Genomic DNA, 22562 nt, shown 5'->3' with positions numbered 1-22562 from the left:
ACTCCCAGATCCCCGTGGGGTTCCATCAGGCCTTTCCATTGGGGTGCCAGCCCAACTCATGCCCTGGCAGAGAGGGGACATCATAAGAACCAGGGCAGTGCTGGCATCGTGCAGGGTCCATGGAGGACCTGGCTGGCAGGATCTCTCTCCAGAACACTTGGTCCTTCTTTCACTTGGGCACAGCTAAAGCAACCCCTCACTTTCAGATTGGTGTTCTCCCATGTGCTCAGGGTCCACTGGCCACCTGATCACTCAGCAGCCTAAGACTCTTTCAGCCTGTCCCTCTTGGTCACTGCCAGCCTGTAGCCTGAGACTTCCTGCTAGTCTTCTAGGCTATATCAGTTGTATAAGTTCCATAAAAGAGTGCTTTTCTGCAGCAGGACTGTGAAACACAGCTTTTTCCAGCAATCACACTCATTGAGCACTTTATAATGGCCAGAACTTGGGGACATGCAGTTAACACAGAAACAGACCTAAGTGGAATGGACAGTGTTGGAGACTTTCCAAATTGTTCTGCTCCATCTGTAATGCCAGATTCTGGGGACCCAAATAGACCTCCAGGAGCTGAATCCGATATAATCACACAAGAGTCTTTATTGCAAGCTCGAGCCTGGACTCACAACCGTTTTTGACGCAGCAGTCTAGGGAGTGAGTCCCGGTCCTTTGTTCAGTGATATTTTGTAGGTTTTGGGGGGTAGTCTATGCGTCACAACATCACACAGCAAATTATTCCATACTGCGGGAAAATCAAACAACAACTCTTAACATTGATTAGCACATTCACTGGAGGGAACAAGTTGGCTAGGGGTGATTGGTTAAGTACAAGGGGGGGAGGGATTCCTTTGAACTGATTGGTTTAATCCATGATGAGTGTACGTGCTAAACCACATGGTTTCCCAACATGTTATCAGCCACCATAAACTACTGGGGGGTCATCTGGCATCCCAGGTATTTTCCCTGTCTCATGCTGATAGGAGGTTGCTAGGGGGTTGCTATGGGTCCTCACCTAGCCTAACTGAGTCAGGGACACCTGGACCTGCAGATCTCTCATGTTATTTGTAGAGAAACAACTCAACAGGGTGGGTATGTACTTAGGAGTGCTCTGTTGGTTTTTCCAAGGACAAGGGTCATGCCCCCTTCCTTGGACAGGCTTTGAGACAGGCTGTTTTCAAAAATGGAGTCATATCATTTTCTCACATCCTCCCTATCAGTCCATAAGGTATAGACCTATGGGAGAAATACATTAGAATTCAGAATTCATATCTTTGTTTTCTTTCTAGTTACAGGCAATATGAATACAATATTGCATGATGCTCTAGGACAAAGACTATGAAATTTGGAAGTGACTTTCGTCATTTAGTTTGTGGATGTGAAGCTGCTGAACTATTCACCAGAGCTTCCTTCTTAGGAAAGAGGGCAACAAATAGGGAAGAAGATTACTATGGCAACCTTACTTTATTTGTTTTCAAAGTAGCAGATATAAATGCCAGTGTACAGATTCACATTGAAGGAGACACACACATGCAGTTGGACTGCTCAGAAACATAATCCCCGTCATTACTGCACCCCTGCCATACCGAACAACATGAATCAGGGAGACTCCTGGGGCCTGGGAAAATGGAAACATGGCTCTAATATTCAGGCCATGATGGTTACTGTTCCCATCCATGTCCCCAGTGCCACCTGTGAATGTCTTTGGTGGGAAGTTCCTTCTTGGATATGATGTGCAACTTTTTGTTAAATAAAGATATGCCTATGTGTGGCTAACCCCGCAGCCCTGGATAAGGGTCTGTTCATTTATATGGGGCACTGGAAGTTTAGCACAAGTTCTAGCTCTAGATTAATGCCCCCTTGTCCCAAACACATACCACTTTATACTCCTTTGTGATATGAAGTCAAATCGACCCCTTCAATTATGTAACTCTCAAAGGTATGCCCTTTTCCATCCCTTTGTGTACAAATCATGCTGCCACACAATCATAATGATCTATAAGGAAAAAGCAATGGATGTCACACAGCTTCACATTTGGGACTGAAAGAAATTCCTGCATCTAAGACATGCTAGGAACAGGCTTCTGCATTAGGAGGAGGAGGAGGAGGAGGAGGAGGAGGAGGAGGAGGAGGAGGAGGAGGAGGAAAAGTCAAACAAAAAATAGGATTTAAAAAAGTGACTTGGTCATGTGCCTACATATTCAATTTAGGAGTTACATCTCCTTTGAGGAAAAGGTTTTGTGGTTTAAAATAACTTTAAAAATCATTGTTGTAGGCCTTTATCATCCTCAGGAAGAGGAAAAAGAAAGGAATGTCCAGGAAAGGTGTGTCCGAAGATGTTCACACCAAGCCCAGGTCCCCCCACCACCATGCCAGAAAGGGACCTTAAGTGTCTCTATCACTCAGCCCGGGGTGGCTTCCCAGCATCTCCAGGCATGAGATGAGCTGCTTTCTCCTCAGAAACCTCCCTAGAGAGAAAGTCTCTGCGCCCTCCTGCAGTTGCTCAGTGACAGGATTTCACAGCACCTTCCTCTAGTAGTAGAAACCACCCAGAGGCACAAGTGGGTGGATTCAAATGTCAAATGAAAATCTCTCTGGTAAAGTTAACTATATGGATAAATATGAAAGCTAGTATTGTTGTATTTTTTAGTCTCAGGATCCTCTTTTTCTCCTAAATTATTTAAAAGAAAAATGCATAAAATAATGTTAATTGGCACACAGTATACCAGGACATAGTTTGTGATGATAACAAAGAGCAGTATGGATCTGGATAGGAGCAGAGTTAAGTTGTGTTGTTGAAGCTACATTGATATTAATTCAAGCAACATCAGTATACTTGTAGGATATTCACTGTATATTATATAGTGATCATTAAGAAAATAACTTAAAAATATACTCAGAAAAGTAAACAAATCATTCAAAATGGAACTTTAGAAAAAATCCACCATAAAAGACAGCAATATTGGATGAATTGAGGAGCAAAAAATATACGACATAAAAAACAGCAAAATGACAGAAAAATGTTTATTGTTATCAATAATCACTTCAGTGTAAGTGGACTACACTTATACCAATTATGTCAGGAACTGAAAAAATGGATTAAAACTGTGATCTAACTATAAGCTGCTTTTGAGACTTACCTTAGATGCTACTATATAACAAGGGTGAAAATGAAAGAACAGGGGAAGATATTCCATGCAAAAGTAATCTAAAGAGACCTGGGGTGGCTATGTTAACATCAGACAAAATAGACTGTAAAATAAATCATATTAAAAGACACAAAGTACATTGCATATTGAATAAAAATCAATATCTCAAGAAGACAATATAGTGTAACCTTCACAGAAATATAGGCACCCAACATCAGCTCTCCAGAAAGATGAAGCAAACATTGGCAGAGCAGAAGGGAGAAATTAACAGTTCCATAAAAATCCTTGGGAGCTTCAATACCTTGCTGTAATAGTGGATATAACATCTAGACAGAAGTTCAACAGGACACAGAATTCTTGAACAACACATAAATCATCCAGACTCTCTGATAGCAAAATAATGCACATCTCTCTCAAGTGCATATAAAACGTTCTTCAGAATAAACAATGCATTATGCCATAAACCAATTTTCAGTGTGTTCAAAAAATATTGAAATAATTCAAATTCCTTTCTCTAGTCAAAATAGAAGAAAGCTAGAAATCAATAACAGAAGGAAAATAAAAGTTCACAAACTTGGAAACTGAAATAGCCACTTAAATAATCAATGGGTCAAAGAAGAAATCACAAGAGAAATTAAAAAACTCTTTGAGATGAAAGGAAATAAAACATAACAAAATGGATAGGATACAGACAAATCAGTGCTCAGAGGGAAATATATAACTGGAAACATTTACATAAAATGAAAGATCTCAACTCAACATCATAACTTTACAACTGGAAGAACTTCTTCCTTTTGATGTTTGCATTTATTGCTATGAGCTTTTTTATTAGTACTGTTTTTCATGTATGCAATAATTTTTGTTATGCTGCAGTTTGATTTTTGTCTAATGACACTATTTATTTTAAATTTCTCATTGATCCATTGGTTGGGATCATGTTGTTTAATATTCAACTACTTGTGTATTTTTCAAAATTTCTTCCATTATTAATTTTTAGTTTCATACTATTGTGTATAGAATAGATATTTGGTATGATCTCATACTACCCAGGAGAATGTTCTATGTACACTTGAGAATAATGTGTACTCATCTGCTGCATTTTGAAATGTTCCATAAGTGTGTTAGGTCCATGTGGTATATGAGGCAGGTGATTTTTTTTTATTTTTCTGAGACAGAATCTAAGCTACCTAGACTTGTCAAGCTCACCATCCTCCTCCCATTATCTCCCATGTAGCTGGCATTTTAAATGTATACTTCATGCCTGGACCCATTTCTTCAAAATTGTAGTTCAAGTCTAATGTTTCCTTATTAGTTTTCTATCTAGATAATCTGTCCATGGTCAACTTGTGGTACTGAAGTACTCTACTAGTACTGTATTGCAATCTTTCTCTACTTTTTACATGTATTTTACAGAGGGTCTAATGTTGGGTACCAACATAATTATAATTATTATATAATTGTCACTTTGTTATTATCAAAAAAAAGAACTAATAAAAAATCGAATAAATAACTCAACCCAGCCAAAGAAAGAAAATTATAAAGATTAAAAGAAATCAGCCAAATGGAAAGAAACAAAATCACAAGTGGTTTCTTTCAAAAGATAACAAAATTGACAAGCTTTTAGCTAGATCAACTCAGAACAAAATATTTATATTACAAAAGGCAGAATTGAAAGTACAGACTTCTAACCATGAAATAGATTATAAAAGAACAATTGAACTCAGTAAAACTAGATAATTTACATGTAATGGACAAACTCCTAGAAATCCAGAAATCATCACAACTGATTCAAGAAAAATAAGAAAAGTGACTAGACCTATAACCACAAAAGAGTTTGAGTCAATAATTTAAAAATTTCCAATAAAGAAAACCTCAGGACCAGAGAGCATCACTGGCAATTTCTACCAAACATTTACCTAAGAATGTCACCAAATTCTTCTTTAAAAAAAATCTAATAGGGGCTGGGGTAGTGGCTCAGCAGAAGAGCGCTTGCCTTGCACGTGCAAGGACCTGGGTTTGATCCTCAGCACCACATAAAAATAAATAAATAAAAGTATTGTGTCCAAATGCAAATTTAAAAAAAATATTGAAAAAAAAATTGAAGAGGAGGTAACATTTCCTGACATTCAAAGAGACCAAAACACAGATACAAAAGTCAAGTAATTATGTCCAAAGAAAAGAAAATCATACACCAATATTCTTTATGAATATACATGCACAAATCCTAACAAAATATAGTAAATCAAAACTTACTGCACAATAAAAGGATCACACATCCATGACTAAGTGAGATTTGTTCCAGGAAAGCAGGGTGTGGTTCAACATAAGGAATTAATCAAGATGACACACTATATTGACACAATGTAGAAGAAAGGCCATACAATCATCAAAACAGATGCAGAAAAACACATTAGAAAAAATTCAAAACTCCTTCATTATTTACAAAATTCAACAAACTAGGAAAAAGAGAAATTCCTTAACATAATGAAGGATGTTCATCAAAAACTCAAAGCTATCATCATACACAGTGTTGAAAGACTGAAAGCTTCCCCCTAGCTTTACCACAAGATGTACATATAAAACACTAGAAAAAACAGGCACAGTAGGAACTTACCTCAACATTGTAAAAGCTATCTATGCTAAACCCAAACCCAAAAACATTCTAAATGGAAAAAAAGTAAGCATTCCCTCTAAAAACTGGAACAAGACAGGGATGCCCTCTTTCACCACTTCCATTACATAATCCCCTTTGACCACTTCTACATAATCCTCAAACCTCTAGCCAGAGCAATTAGACAGATGAAAGAAATGAAAGGGAAACAGATAGGAAAAAGAAGAACTCAAATTAGCACTATTTACCAATGATATGATTCTATAACTAGAAGACCCAAAAAATTCCATCAGAAAATTTCTAGAACTAGTAAATTAATTCAGCAAATAGAAAGATATGAAATCAATACCCACAAATCAAATGCATTTCCATATATCAATAATAAAGTCTCTGAAAGAGAAATTAGGAAAACTACCCCATTCATAATAGCCTCAAAAAAAAATACTTGGGAATCAATTTAACAAACGAGGTGAAAGACATCTACAATGAATACTACAGAACACTAAAGAAAGAAATTAAAGAAGACCTTAGAAGATGGAAAGATCTCCCATGTTCTTGGATAGGCAGAATTCATATTGTCAAAATGGCCATACTACCAAAAGAACTATACAGATTCAGTGCAATTCCAATTAAAATACCAATGACATGCCTTATAGAAATAGAAAGGCAATCATGAAATTCATCTGGAAAAATGAGAGACCCTAAACAGCTAAAGCAATTCTTAGCAAGAAGAGTGAAGCAGAAGGCATCACAATACCAGAACTTAACCTATACTACAAAGCTATAATAACAAAAACGGATACTAATGGCACAAAATAGACATGTAGACCAATGGTACAGAATAGAAGACACAGAGACAAAGCCATATAAATACAGTTATGCCATACTAGACAAAGGTGCCAAAACGTACATTGGAAAAAACATATGGTGTTTGGAAAACTGGAGATCCATATGCACCAAAATAAAAATCCTTATCTCTCACCATGCATAAGACTCAACTGCATGTGGATCAAGGACCTAGGAATTAGACCAGAGACCCTGCGTCTAACAGAAGAAAAAGCAGGCCCCAATCTTCATCTTGTTAGATTAGGTACTGACTTCCTTAACAAGACTCCTAAAGTGCAAAAAATAAAATAAAGAATCAATAAATAGATGGATTCAAACTAAAAAGCTTCTTCTCAGCAAAAGAAACAATGAGGTGAAAAGAGAGCCTAAGGAGTGGAAGAATATCTTAACCACATGCAAATCAGATAGAGCACTAATCTCCAGGATATATAAAGAACTCAAAAAGCTTAACACACACACACACACACACACACACACACACACACAGACACACACACATAATAAACCAATCAATAAATGGGCTAAGAAATTGAACAGACACTTCACAAACCTGTGCAAGTGACCAACAGATATATGAAAAAATGTTCAACATTTCTAATAATTAGAGAAATGTAAATCAAAATCACGATTTCATCTCACTCCAGACAGATGGTAGTTATCAAGAATACAAACAACAATAAGTATTGGCAAGGATGTGGGGAAAAAGGTACATTCATACATTGCTGGTGGGAATGCAAATTGGTGCAGCCAATATCAAAAGCAGTATGGAGATTCCTTGGAAATCTGGAAATGGACCCACCATTTGACCCAGCTATCCCTCTCCTCCAACTCTACACAAAGGACTTAGAAACAGCATAGTACAGGGACACAGTCACATCAATGTTTATAGCAGCACAATTCATAATAGCTAAACTGTGGAGCCAACCTATATGTCCTTCATTGGATGAATGGATAAAAAAATGTTGCATATATATATATACAATGGAATTTTACTCAGCAGTAAAAGAGAATAAAATCATGGCATTTGCAGGTAAATGGATGGTGTTGGAAAAGATAATGCTAAGTGAAGTTAGCCAATTCCAAAAAAACAAATACTTAATGTTTTCTCTGATATAAGGAAGCTGACTCATAGTGGAGTAGGGATGGGGAACATGGGAATAGATGAATTCTAGATAGGGAAGAGGGGAGGAAGGGTAAAGAAAGAGGTAGGTGCTGAACAAGGATGGTTGAATGTGATGGACATCACTATCCAAAGTACATGTATGAAGACAAATTAGGTGTAAACCTACTTTATATACAAACAGAGATATGAAAAATTGTGGTATATATGTGTAATAAGAATTGTAATGAAAAAAACAAAGTGCATGTATAAAGACATGAATTGGCATGAACATACTTCATGCAAAGATATGAAAAATTGTGATCTGCAGTGTAATAAAAATTGTAATACATCCCACTGTCGTGTATCTAAAAAAATAAAATAAATTTAAAAAAAAGAAAAAATACAAGCAATGATAAGTGTTGATAAGGATGTGAGGGGAAAGGTACACTCATACATTTCTGGTGGGACTGCAACTTGGTGTAACCATCCAGAAAGCAGTATGGAGATTCATTAGAAAACTTGGAATGGAACCACCATTTGACCCAGCTTGGTCTATACCCTTGGTCTATACTCCTTGGTCTATACCCAAAGGATTTAAAATGAGCATACTATAGTGACACAGCCACATCAAAGTTTATAGCAGGTGAATTCCCAACAGCTAAACTGTAGAACCAACCTAGATGCCCACCAATAGAAGAATGGATAAAGATAATGTAGTATATATACATAATGAATTATTACTCAGCATTAAAACGGAATAAAGTTATTTGCAGGTAAATGGATGGAGAATATCATGCTAAGCGAAATAAGTCAATCTCAAAAAAACCAAAGGCCAAATGTTTTCTCTGATAATTGGATGCTGATCCATAATGGGGGGGAATTGGGAAGAATGGAGAAACTTTGGACTGGGCAAAGAAGAGGATTGGGAGGAGAGGGGGTATAGTGCAGGAAAGATGGTAGAAGGAGACCTATTACCCTAAGTACACATACAATTGCACAAATGGTGCAACTCTACATGTGTACAATCAGAGAAATGAAAAACTATGCTCTATTTGTGTACAATGAATTGAAATGCATTCAGCTGTCATGTATAACTAATTAGAACAAATTTTTAAAAAGTTTTTAAAAAGACTATATATAAAGAAAACATCAAAGATCCAAACCAAAAACAGACATAGTTTAGTAAATGAATTCAGCAATTTGAAAGATGCAAGATTAGTTGTGTTTCTATATACCAGCAATGTGTATGATAGGAAAAGGAAATTAGGAAAACAATTCTATTGATGAGAACATACAAAAGAACAAAACACCTAAAACTAAATTTCACCAGATAAATAAAAAAATGTACACTGAAAACTACAGCGCATTGCTGAAATAAAGCAAAGAAGATCTAATTAAAAGGACAGACACATCTATGTTCACAGACTGAAAGACAATATTGGTAAATGGCAATACACTATGAAAATTCCAGTGGCTTTTTGTTTTCTCAAATGGAAAAGACAATGCAATGGAATTGCAAGAATCCCCAAAAAGCGCTAAGGCTGTAGCTCAGTGGCAGAGCACTTGCCTAGCATGTGTGAGGCACTGGGTTTCATTCTCAGGACCACATAAAAATAAACAAATAAAATAAAGTCATTTTGTCAATCTACAAACTACAACTACAAAAAATAAAATAAAAATTAATCCCAAGAGGCAAAAACCATACTGACAATGAAAAAAGTTAAAGGACTTCCATTTCTCAACTTCAAAACTTACAAATTATAGTAATCAAAACATGGTGGTACTGGCATAAAGAGAGACACATGAACCAATGGAATGGAATTGAGAGTTCAGAAATAACCAGTTTATAGCCAATTGATTTTTTTTCCTCCAAGCAGATTTATTTAACCTAACAAAATTTTATATACAAAGTGATCTGGACATGCTGCTTCAAAACATGATCCTTATTAATATCCTGATACATTGCTTAAAAAGCAACTCGATGTAAAATAAATAGAAAAGTACCCAATGCATATTCAATGAATGGCTTAATCAGTGCAACTTAACTAGTTTTGTAAGATGATTAACATAGTAGGATTGAATCCCTGTGACAGGCTGCTTGAAAACTGATGAGAGACATCAAGAGGCCATTTTGTGCACTGCCACAGTGATGCCATTATGTTTTTGGATCATAATGTTCCCATTATCTGATTCTAGGCAAACCACAGGAATATCAGTGGGGTCAGAGGTTAGCTTAGCTGCTTGTTGGGCAAGAACAGATATAACCCCAGCATGTTCATCTGACAGAGTCCCACGACAGCCCAGATTAAGTCCTTGTGAATCTGTGCACAGGACTCAAACAATGGACAGATCCTCCAAGGGCTGTTCCAAAGTCGCCTCCATCCAGCTAGAAGCCCACCCCGGCGCAAGACACCGCAGCACATCCATTCCTCAGCCGCCAATTGATTTTTAATAAAAGTGGTCAAGGAAGTCTTCACCATTCAGTGAAGAAAGAATAATATCTTCTGCTGAGGGCCATTACCAAGTAGGTATGACGCATCGTAATCCTTGCCAGTGTACCCCATGTTAAATGGACTTGCCTTGGAAATTTGCTGTGACCTTGCTTGTGTGTTTGAGAAAGGTGACCCTGCTCAATCACCAGGGTGGATCCAGGATTAGGGTGTATTCCTGCAGGAAGTATCTCCGTCCTTGGGTTTAGGGCGTGACAATAGGAGTTTTAGGGAAGTTGAGGTTGAAGATTATTGCTGCTGGGATTAGGATGTTCCTGCTGCTTGTTCCCGTTGAGTTCTCATGAGATTAAAATGGGATTTGGAAAAAAGCCTCGTGGAGTAGGATTTGGGATCGGATATTGGAATTGCCCCTGAACGTGTGTGGAGGCTGGTGTGAGATCGGGAATAAAGAATTGCTGTTTGAACCTACAAAGCTGTGTGGTGGCTCATGATTCTGTGCCAAGCCAAGACATTGGCACTTTGCATTTGGCATTTGACAACTTTTACTTTACCACACAGAGATTATCTCATCTAGAAACATTTCTTTTTCCTTTAACCTTTTATATTAAAATATATTTCCACATCTTGAATCTTATTTATATCTCTTTTTTAACCATTAACCCTTTTTATAACTTCACATTCTGAAACAACCCTTATAAAATTTCTGATTCAGACAAATTACTCCACTTTAATAAGATGAAATACTTTCATGTTTTCTAAGGTACTATTATACTGTAATTGAAACCCAACTGAAACTTCTTATACTCTATGTATATAAATTACACATGATAGAATCTTAACACTTAGTAATCTTGTTTCAGCAAAGACACAGACCAAAGCAATATTAAACCTTTTTCCATTCACCAATTTATGAAAACACACATAATGTTTAAATATATTACCTTATGGAACTTAATAAGAGTACTTGATTTTATATTTAATGGTTAATATTTTAACACTTTAGCTTTGTAAATTAATCAGATGTCTGTAAAAACCAAGATCTTAGACAAGTATAGTAAACAGAACTAGCCATCTCTTTCTTATTGAAGAAAAATACAGGATACCATGATGGCCCCATTGATATACTTAATAACTCGTCTCTAAAAAGCCATGGGCTACATTTTTGTATCCTATCAACATATGTCCTAGCTGTTCTTGGTCTCATTGGGGTGCCTCCTTCCTCTAACAATTTCTTTTCCTTGGAGGCGAACAACTTCAAACCTTGAGTCAACCATTTTCCCCAGTTTGCCTGAGAAAGTTCTAGGAACAGGGAACTTGAAATAAAAACAAAATAAATCACAACAAGAACACATTGTTTTTTGAAATGGTCACCCATTTTTTTGCTCTCCTTCGGGAGGGAGCAAATTGACTTACCCTCAAGCTTCAGACATCCCGTGTACGGGCCACCAAATGCCAAATGCCAAGTGCCAATGTCTCGGCTTGGCACAGAATCACGAGCCACCACACAGCTTTGTAGGTTCAAACAGCAATTCTTTATTCCCGATCTCACACCAGCCTCCACACACGTTCAGGGGCAATTCCAATATCCGATCCCAAATCCTACTCCACGAGGCTTTTTTCCAAATCCCATTTTAATCTCATGAGAACTCAACGGGAACAAGCAGCAGGAACATCCTAATCCCAGCAGCAATAATCTTCAACCTCAACTTCCCTAAAACTCCTATTGTCACGCCCTAAACCCAAGGACGGAGATACTTCCTGCAGGAATACACCCTAATCCTGGATCCACCCTGGTGATTGAGCAGGGTCACCTTTCTCAAACACACAAGCAAGGTCGCAGCAAATTTCCAAGGCAAGTCCATTTAACATGGGGTACACTGGCAAGGATTACGATGCGTCATACCTACTTGGTAATGGCCCTCAGCAATCTTCAACAAATGGAACTGGGACACATGGACAACCACAGGCAAAAGAATATGGTGGACCTCCATCTCATTCCATGCTTCATAATCAAATCAAAATAGATCAACAGCCTATGTAATATTTAAAAACATAAAACTCTTAGAAGAAATTCTCAGGGAAATCTTCATGCCCTTCTGATTTGACAATAGATTCTTGGGTCTGACACCAAAACAACAAACAAACCATGAAATAAATATATTGGATTTCACAAAAATCTTGTGTATTAAATGACAGTGTTGAGAAAATGAAAAGACAACCAGCAGAAAGGGAGAAAATGCTTAAAAATCACATATCTTAAAATAGTTTGGTATCCATGACATATGAAGAACTCTGATAACTCAACAATGGAAAAGCAAACAATGTAATTTTTGAAATGGGGATAGGGTTTGAGTTAACATCTTTCCAAAGAAGATATGCAAATGAACACTCAAAAAGCGGTACAACATTATTAGTCGTTAAGGAAATGCAAATCAAAACCAAAGTGTCACCCCACTTCACACTACTACAACAAGTATAATAACAATAACAAAAAAGTAGATGTTGGCAAGCACATGGAGAAATAGGTACCCTCATACATTGTGGGTTGGAATGTAAAATGGTGCAGCCACTGTGGATAATGTGTTGATTCCTAAAGAATTTCAACATTGGATTACCAGATGACCCAGAAATTCCATTCCTAGATATGTATCCAAGAGAAAGAAATAAAAACATATTGGGCAACAGAAATTTGTAAACAAATGTTTATCTCTGAATTAACCATAACAGTCAGAATGTAGAAACAATATAAATGCTCATCAAGAGATGAATGAATAAATTGTGGTGTAACACAATAGTCATAGGACAGAATAAATACCAATACATGCTGTGGGTTAGATGGATCTCAGCACAATATTCTAAGTGAAAGAAGCCAGGCCCAACAGATACATACATGATTTCAATTCTATGAAATATCCAGAATATGCAAATCCATAGAGACTGAAAGAGTAGCGGTTGTCAAGGGCAGTGTGGAGGATGGTAGTGTAAAGGGGAAAGTGGAGTGACTGACAGGCTACAGAGTGTCCTGGGCTGATGAAAAACTTGGAATTACAGAGAGGTTGTGTTTGCACATTTTGAAACCATGAAATGTCACTGAAATTATACACATTTTTTCTTTCTTCGTTTGCTCTAATTAGTTATATATGACAAAGAATGCACTTTAACACATCATACATGACTGCAGTATAACTTCTCATTCTTCTGATTGTACATAATGTAAAATCTCATTGGTCATGTAGACCTATATGCACATAGGGTAATAATGTCTGGTTCATTCTACTATCCTTCCTAGTGCCATACCTGCCCCCTCCCTATACTCCATTCTGCCTTATAGGAAATAACTCTCTTCTTCCCTAGCTCCCCCCAACACACACTTATTATGAATTATCATCTACATATCAGAGAAAACACTCTGGTTTTGGTCTTTTAGGTTTGGCTTATTTCACTTAGCATGATATTCTTCAGCTCCATCCATTTACCAGCAAATGCCATCATTCATTCTTCTTGAAGGTCGAGTAAAATTCTACTGGATATATACACTACATTTTCTTTATCCATTCACCTGTTGAAAGACATCTAGGTTGGCTCCACAGTTTAGCTATTGTTAATTGTGCTGCTATAAACATTGATGTGGCTGTGTCCCTGTAGTATGCTCTTTTTAAGTCCTTTGTGTAGAGTCTGAGGAGAGGGATAGCTGGGTCAAAAAGTGGTTCTATTCCCAGATTTCCAAGGAATCTCCATACTGCTTTCGATACTGGCTGCACCAATTTGCATTCCCACCAACAATGTATGAGGGTATCTTTTTCCCCACATCCTCTCCTATGCTTATTGTTGTTTGTCTTCATAATAGCTGCCATCCTGACTGGAGTGAGATGATATCTTAGAGTGGTATTTATTTGCATTTTTCTGATTGCTAGAATTTATGAGAATTTTTTCATATGTATAATAATTGATTGTATATCCTCTTCTGAGAAGTATCTGTTCAGGTCCTTAGCCCATTTGTTAATTGGGTTATTTGTCTTTTTTGGTGTTTAGCTTTTTGAGTTCTTTATATACCTTAGAGAGTAGTGCTCTAATTGATGTGTGAGGTAAAAATTTGCTCCCAGAATGTAGAGGTAGGCTCTCTGTTCACTCACAGACTGTTTCTTTTTCTGAAAAGAAACTTTTTAGTTTGATTCCATCTCATTTATTGATTCTTGGTTTTAATTTTTGCGCTATAGGAGTCTTATTAAGGAAATTGGGGCCTAATTCCACATGATGACGATTAGGACCTAATTTTTCTTCTATTAGATGCAGAGTCTCTGGTTTTAATTCCTAGGTCCTTCATCCATTTTGAGTTAAGTTTTGTGCATGGTGAGAGATAGGGGTTTAATTTTATTTTGTTGCATATGGATTTCCAGTTTTCCCAGCATCATTTGTTGAAGATGCTATCTTTTCTCCAGTGCATGTTTTTGGCACCTTTGTCTAATATAAAATAATTGTAATTTTGTGGGTTAGTCTCTGTGTCCTCTATGCTGTATCATTGGTCTACCAGTCTGTTTTGGTGCCAATACCATTATGTTTTTGTTACTATTGCTCTGAAGTATAGTTTAAGGCCGGGTGTAGTGATACCACCTGCTTCACTCTTCCTGCTTAGGATTGCTTTAACTATTCTGGGTCTCTTATTTTTCCAGTTGAATTTCTTGATTGCTTTTTCTATTTCTATGAGGAATGACATTGAGATTTTGATTGGAATTCCATTAAATCTGTATAGTGCTTTTGGTAGTATGGTCATTTTGATAATATTAATTCTGCCTATCCAAGAGAAAGTAGATCCTTCCATTTTCTAAAATATTCTTTTATTTCTTTCTTTAGGGTTCTGCAGTTTTCATCGTATAGTTCTTTCACCTCTTTTGTTAAGTTGATTCCCAAGTATCTTTTTTTTTTTTTGAGGACATTGTGAATGGAGTAGTTTTCTCATTTCCTTCTCAGAGGATTTGTCACTGATATGCAGAAATGCCTTTGATTTATGGGTGTTGATTTTATATCCTGATACTTTGCTGAATTCATTTACTAGTTCTAGAAGTTGCTGGTGGAATTTTTGGGGTCTTCTAGGTAGAGAATCATATTGTCAGCAAATAGAGATAATTTAAGTTCTTTTTTTTCCTATACATATTCGTTTAATTTCTTTTGTCTGTCTAATTGCTCTCGCCAGTGTTTCAAGAACTATGTTAAATAGAAGTGGTGAAAGAGGGCATCCCTGTCTTGTTCCAGATTTTAGAGTGAATACCTTCAATTTTTCTCCGTTTAGAATGATGTTGGCCTGAGGCTTAGTGTAGGTAGCCTTTATGATGTTGAGATATGTTCCTGTTATCCCTAGTTTTTCTAGTGTCTTGAGCATAAAGGGGTGCTGTATTTTGTCAAATGATTTTTATGCATCTATAGAGATGATCATATGATTCTTATCTTTAAGTCTATTGATGTGATGAATTACATTTATTGATTTCCGTATATTGAACCATCCTTGCATCCCTGGGATGAATCCCATTTAAGCATGCTGCACAATCTTTTTGATATATTTTTATATTCGATTTGCCAGAATTTTATTGAGAATTTTTGCATCTATGTTCATTGGAGATATTGGTCTGAAGTTTTCTTTCTTTGAAGTGTCTTTTTCTGGTTTTGGAATCAGGGTGATGTTGGCCTCATAGAATGAGTTTGGAAGTGCTCCTTCTTTTTCTATTTCCTGAAATAAATTGAAGAGTATTGGTATTAGTTCTTTTTTAAAGGTCTCAAAGAACTCAGCTGTGTATCCATCTGGTCCTGGGCTTTTCTTCATTGGTAAACTTTTGATGGCTTCTTCTATTTCCTTGCTCAATATTGGTCTGTTTAAGTTGTGTATATCTTCCTGACTCAATCTAGGCAGATCATATGACTTAAGGAATTTGTTGATGCCTTCAATGCCTTCTATTTTCTTGGAGTATAATGTTTCAAAATAATTTTTAATTATCTTCTGTATTTCTGTAGTGTCTGTTGTGATATCTCCTTTTTTGCCATGTATCTGGTAATTGGAGTTCTCTCTCTCCTTCTCTTCATTAGCATGGCTAAGGGTCTGTCAATTTTATTTATTTTTTCAAAGAACTAACTTTTAGTTTTGTCATTTTTTTCCATTGTTTCTTTTGTTTCAATTTAATTGATTTCTGCTCTAATTTTAGTTATTTCTTGCCTTCTACTGCTTTTGCTGCTGATTTGTTCTTCTTTTTCTAGGGCTTTGAGATGTAGTGTGAGGTCATTTATTTGTTAACTCTTTCTCCTTTTAAGGAATGAGCTCCATGCACTGAATTTTCCTCTTAGTACTGCTTTCATAGTATCCCAGAGATTTCAAAATGTTGTGTCTGTGTTCTCATCTACCTGTCAGAATTTTTTAATCTCCTCCTTTATATCTTCTGTAACCCATTGTTCATTCAGTAGCATATTGTTTAGTCTCCATATGATGCATAAATTTTTCTTTTTTATTTTGTTGTTGATTTCCAATTTCATTCCATTATGATCTGATAAAATACATGGTACTATCTCTACTTTTTTGTATTTGCTAAGAGTTGCTTTGTAACATAGTATAGGGTCTATTTTAGAGAAGGATCCATGTACTGCTGAGAAGAAAGTGTATCTGCTTGATGCTGACTCAAATATTTTATATATGTCAGTTAAGTCTAAGTTATTAATTGTGTTATTGAGCTCCATAGTTTCTTTATTAAACTTTTTTTGGATGATCTATCCAGTGGTTAGAGAGGTGTGTTCAAGTCCCCACCCATGATTATTGTGTTGTGTTCAATTTGACTCTAGAATTTGAGAAAAGTTTATTTGATGAACAAAGCTGCACCTTTGTTTGTGGCATATATATTTACGATTGTTATGTCTTGTTGGTGTATGGTTCCCTTGAGCAGTATGTAATGTCTATATTTATCCCTTTTGATTAACTTCGGCTTGAAGTCTACTTTATTTGATATGAGGATGGAAACCCTTGCTTGCTTCCATAGTCCATTGGGTGGTAGATTTTTCCCAACCTTTCACCTTCAGTCTGTGTATGTCTTTTCCTAGCAAATGAGTCTCCAGGAGGTAGCATATTGTTGGATCTTTTTAAATCCAATCTGCTAGCTTATGTCTTTAGATTGGTGAGTTTAAGCTAGTAACATTTAGGGTTACTATTGAGACATTGTTTTTGCTTCCAGCCATATTTGTTCATTTTTCTTTTTTAATTTGACTTGGTTTTCCTCTTAGATTAGTTTTTCCTTTAGTTGCTACTTCCCTCTGCTGGTTTTCATTGTTGTTTTCTGTTTCTTTTTCATGAAATATTTTGTCAAGGATGTTTTGTAGTGCTGTTTTTCTAGCTATAATTTTTTTAACTTTTGTTTATCATGGAAGGTTTTTATTTCATCTTCAAATTTGAAGCTTAATTTTGCTGGATACAAGATGCTTGGTTGGCACCCATTATCTTTCAGAACTTGAAAAATGTTGTTCCAGTATCTTCTAGCTTTCAGGGTCTGTGTTCAAAAATCTGCTGTTATCCTAATTGGTTTACCCCTATATGTAATCTGATTCCTTTCTCTTGTGGCTTTTAAAATTCTATTCTTATTCTGTATGTTGGTCATTTTTATTATAATGTGTCTTGGTGTGGATCTATTGTGATTTTGTACATTCGGTGTCCTATAGGCTTCTTGGATATGGATTTCTGTTTCATTCTTCATGTCTAGAAAGTTTTATGACATTATTATTTTTGGGGAGGGGTACCAAATTTCTTTATTTGAAGGAATGGTACAAATTAAAGAACATAAGTGGATGTTTTGGTACAACTTATAGAAAAGGTAAAGGTAACCTCAACATGCATGCACTGCCTTAGTGACCAGAGAAGTCACTTCCACTGCTATGGGAAAATCAGCCTAAGGTTTAGCTCTCGTTATCACTTTCTCCCAAGGTATGCCATGCCAATTCTGGGGCTCCCATCTTGCACAAGTTGGTTACATGAACACTCAATTCTTTGATGGATTTCACCTACTCATTCAGGTAATGAGTCTCAATGAAGTTACACAAGTAGGGGTCATTTTTGTCATTGGCCAGTTTGTGCAGTTCCAGAAGTGACTGTTCACACTTTTCTCCAAGTGCAAAGCACACTCCATTGCATTGAGCCCACTCTCCCAGTCATCACGATCTGGCTTCTTGATATCCTGAAGGAAAATTCGGCCACCTCCTTGGTTCTGCAGCTTCATCAGTTTCTCGGCATGTTCCCTCTCCTCATAAGATTGGTGAAGAAAATATGTGGCAAAGCTCTTCAAAGCCACATCATCACGGTCAAAGTAGTAAGACATGGACAGACATAGGAGGTGCAGAGATCCAGGTTGATCTGGTGGTTGATGGCGGCCTCCGAGTCCTGGTGGTAGTTCTGATACACCTGCGAGGGGGACATGGTAGTCATGGTGGGGGCTGAGGAGAGGTGCGGCACTGGAGCAGCGGCCAAGGCCTTGGGCAGTCCAAGGGTGCTGAGAAGAGGGGATGAAGGACTGCTGGCCCGAGCAGCCAGCCGGGGTGGTGGTTGAGCGCCGGGTTCTGTCCAAGCACTGTTGAAGCAGGAAATAATATATCTCTTCTGATATTATTTCATTGAACAGATTGCTCATTCCTTTGATTTGGACCTCTATGCCTTCCTCTTCCCCATAATTTTAAATTTTGGTCTTTTTATGCTATCCCATATTTCTTGGATGTTCTGCTTGTGGTTTCTTATCATTTTCACTGTGCTGTCTATGTTCTTTTCAATATGATATAATTTATCTTCATTATTGATGTCCTATATTCTAAGTGATCTACTCTATTGGTGATGCACTCATTTGAGTTTTTAATTTGGTTTAATATTTTCTTCATTTCAAGGATTTCTGATTTTTTTTTTTTTTTTTGTATAACCTCTATCACCCTGTTGAGTTGATCTTTTGTTTCTTGGATTTGTTTATGTAGTTCATTGTCAAAGTGATCTCTTTCTGCCTGTATTTGTTGTCTAATGTCTTCTTTGAGACCCCAAAACAATTTATTCATGTACATCCTGAAGCCTTTCTCTGAAATTCTTTCTGCTGTAGCTGTCAATTGTTCTAACGATGTGCTGTCCTGAATTATTTGTGGTACTTTCTTCCCTTGTCTTTTCATGTTGCTTGCGTTTCTTTTTTTTTCCCCTGCTCTATGTTACTGGTATGTTGTTTTTTTACCCTATAGATTTGTAGTGCTCTTATATCGTTCCAAGATCCCTCCTTTGTGGGGAAGGACAATGTTAACAGATCCTAATATCATCAGTACATCACCTATGAACAAATTATTGTTATTAAGACATTTCTATTTAGTCTCAATGTCCAAAAATGTGGGATTCAATTATTATTTAAAATATAATCAGTAGTTTCATAAAATTTTCTGGTGGCAGACAGTGAACCGGGTGATGGGCATAGGACAATATGCTAAGTGGGAAAGATATGAGGGTTAATTTACCTTAGGAAATTTGAAGGAGAACTCTAATGAAGAGGGTTAGAGGCTGGGGAATAGACAGGAGGTAATTTATGGTAGACAAGTACATGGGAGGACAGTAGAGTACATAAAAACAGACACACATATGTATTTAGAAAATTACAGATTGTTAAAATAGTAAAGTTTTGAGGGTGTAAGAAGAAGAAAGAAAGAAAGAAAGAAAGAAAGAAAGAAAGAAAGAAAAGAGAGAGAAGAAAAAGAAAAGAGAATAATAATAAAATTTTTTAAATAAGTAAATAAAAACCAACAACAGCAAACAAAACTCTTAGCATTCCATTTCCTTTCTGCTTATCTTCTCTTCCAGTAGGTGGAGTTGTCTTAACCAGGGTGAGAGGATTTGAGCCCCCACCCCCACCCCTTCCTCTATTTCTCCCTCTTCTGCCTGGAGCTTCCCCCAATCCTGGTTTCTCTGATTTGCTTCAAGTTTTTCACGCTTAAGTCACTAGATCCCTCCCCTCCTTTGCTTATCAGGTCTCAACTGCAGTACTTCTCACTCTGGGCTCGCACCACATGGGCAGTACCTTGGTGGATCTGCGCTCTAGCTCCCATTCAGCCGAGATGGGTTTTTGAGCTAGGTAGTCACTGTGCGGAGTAATGACCTCTGCGGAGGGAGGAAGGGGGAAACCAGGTGCCCATTCAAATAGAGGTCTGCACTGATAGCCAGTGCTCCCATTCCCATTCAGCAGCTACTGGTTTTTGCGCTGGGTATTCACTGTGCTGAGTAATCACAACTGGGGAGGGGGCAGGGGGAGGAAGTTGGGAACCAGGTACCTGTTAAAACAGAAATCCCCACTGATAGCCACGCCCACCAAAAAATGGCGGGAGGGGTTTTCTGAGATGGAGTCAGTCTGTCTCTAGCGCTGGGGTGTCTGGTAAGGTGGGGAGAGCTGGGATAGCTTTGTGCTATGGTTAGATTGCAGCCTTGTGGCCTGTGTGGGAGAAATGCGCAACTGATTAAGTGTTTCTGTTACTCTACTTTGTTAGGGTCAGGCAAATGTCAGAGGAAGAGACCACCAAGAGACTTGTCTCATGCAAAAGCAAAGGGTTTATTGGGGGGGGGACCAGCATGCTGGGGCCCAGAGTTCTCCTGAGAGAAACTGGAGCCCTGAGTACAGCTTAAGCAGAGTTTTTATACAGTGTTTAAACAGGGAAGTTCATATGGCAGTTTGGGTGCGAGAGTGGGGTTCTTACAAAATAACCATTACAGAATAATCATGAGTTTTGTCAGGGGGTGTTGGGCCAGGGTATATTTTGACATAAGTAACTGTTTTTAACATAAGTTTCGGGTTCCAGGAAAACAGAACTTAAACTTACAGAAAAGCAAAACTTAAACTTAACAGGAGAGAAAAACTTAAATTTAACCTTTACAACTTCAGTGCCATGTGTGTGCTAGAACTGCTGGCTTTGGGTCTGGAGTCTTACTGGAACATAGAGGCTCTGATTTATGTGCAGTTCGTCACAGATCTGATGTATTCTATGAAAAATCCGCTGTGTCGGGGTCCTGTTGCATGCTCTGAGATGTTGTATTCCATCTAGCTGAGGCCTTGTGGAGATGCTTCCTGACTATTTTCTTGGTTTAATTCCACAGAGCAGCCAGAAACATTACCCCCTCTATTCTACCATCTTGGATCCCCCTTCTACCCCTGTTTATTTTGAGACAGGGTCTCACTAAGATGCCCAGGCTGTCCTCAATACTTGCAATCCTCCTGCCTCAGCCTCCCATGTACCTGAGAATAATAGATTTTTTTAAAGCATTAAGACAATGTTTAAGCTGTAGGGTTGAGGATAAAAGGAAATTGCATTACATATACAGTATTGTCCCAAGTAGAATACACTGCTTAACTTTAAACATCTGTCTGTGGGAGACAGGAAAATATGTGTTACTTTTCCTTTCTACTTTCTAAATTTTCTTAATGACACATAATAACCACAATCAGACAGGTAATTTACTTTTTAAATGCTTGCTGTTGGGCACATAAAGTTTCTTTTAAAAGCAAAGCTTTTAATAAATGTAGATGGTTTTCCACTGACAAGGAGGACGCCTACACTGGAATTACTCATTTTGAAACTTAATGTTCTGCCTAGAAAGATTGTAAAATACAGAGAACACAAAGATGGAAACTTAAATCACAAGAATCTAACAATTTCGAGACATAGTTAACTTTTTAACAACATCGGTTTGAACTGGATAGGTCCACTTGGATGGGGACTTTGGCAGGATGGATTTGTGAAAATTTTTAAAAAGAAAAAGGAACTTCATAGCCTAGACTATTGAGAAAAATTAAGAAAAGGATATGTCATAAATGCATTTTATGATTTGCTATAATTAAATATGCATAAATCTATTATAAAAGTTAGAATTTATCAAAACTCACACACATAATCACAGATCATACACAATTCCACTCAGTGGAGAGAAAGGCAAAAAAAAAAAAGTGAAGAGGCTGCATTAAATCTTGACAGCTTGAATGAACTGCAGCACATCCTCATCCACTGCAGTAATATCATAGCCTTCTCCAGTTACTGTTGCAGTGAGCTCCCATGTTGTAACTCTTTAAAAGCCCCTGTGATGCTGATCATCACCAGGTGAGCTCCACACTTTCAAAGGTGAACAGTAATTAGTTGTTCTTATAAAAGACCTGAGAATGGGCTCAGCTAGAAGCAATCCTTCACTTCCAGTGGAGTATGAACATGGGCATTACCAGTGTCTACTGTGAGACTTCTGTCAAGAGCTTCCCTCCCTGGCCAAACATATGGAGGACTAAAAGGACAATTATTGTCATTTGGCTGCCCAGCTTGCTTTCTCATGTCACATTGTATTAGTGACCTGACTATCTTTTAGGATACCAGCCCTCTTTCATCCTTAGCTCAATTGGTTT

General features: G+C 37.3%; 2 pseudogenes; both read right to left on the bottom strand.

Annotated features, from left to right (window-relative positions):
• Window positions 1-9740: 9740 nt before the first annotated feature.
• LOC144255491 (ragulator complex protein LAMTOR5 pseudogene) lies at window positions 9741-10081 on the bottom strand (annotated as a pseudogene).
• Window positions 10082-18069: 7988 nt separating this feature from the next.
• On the bottom strand, window positions 18070-18595 carry LOC144255433 (ferritin heavy chain pseudogene; annotated as a pseudogene).
• Between the last annotated feature and the right edge of the window lie 3967 nt (window positions 18596-22562).

This window comes from Urocitellus parryii, chromosome 6 (genome assembly GCF_045843805.1).
Source record: "Urocitellus parryii isolate mUroPar1 chromosome 6, mUroPar1.hap1, whole genome shotgun sequence".
Lineage (NCBI taxonomy): Eukaryota > Metazoa > Chordata > Mammalia > Rodentia > Sciuridae > Urocitellus > Urocitellus parryii.
This window is presented reverse-complemented; position numbering and strand designations above follow the sequence as displayed.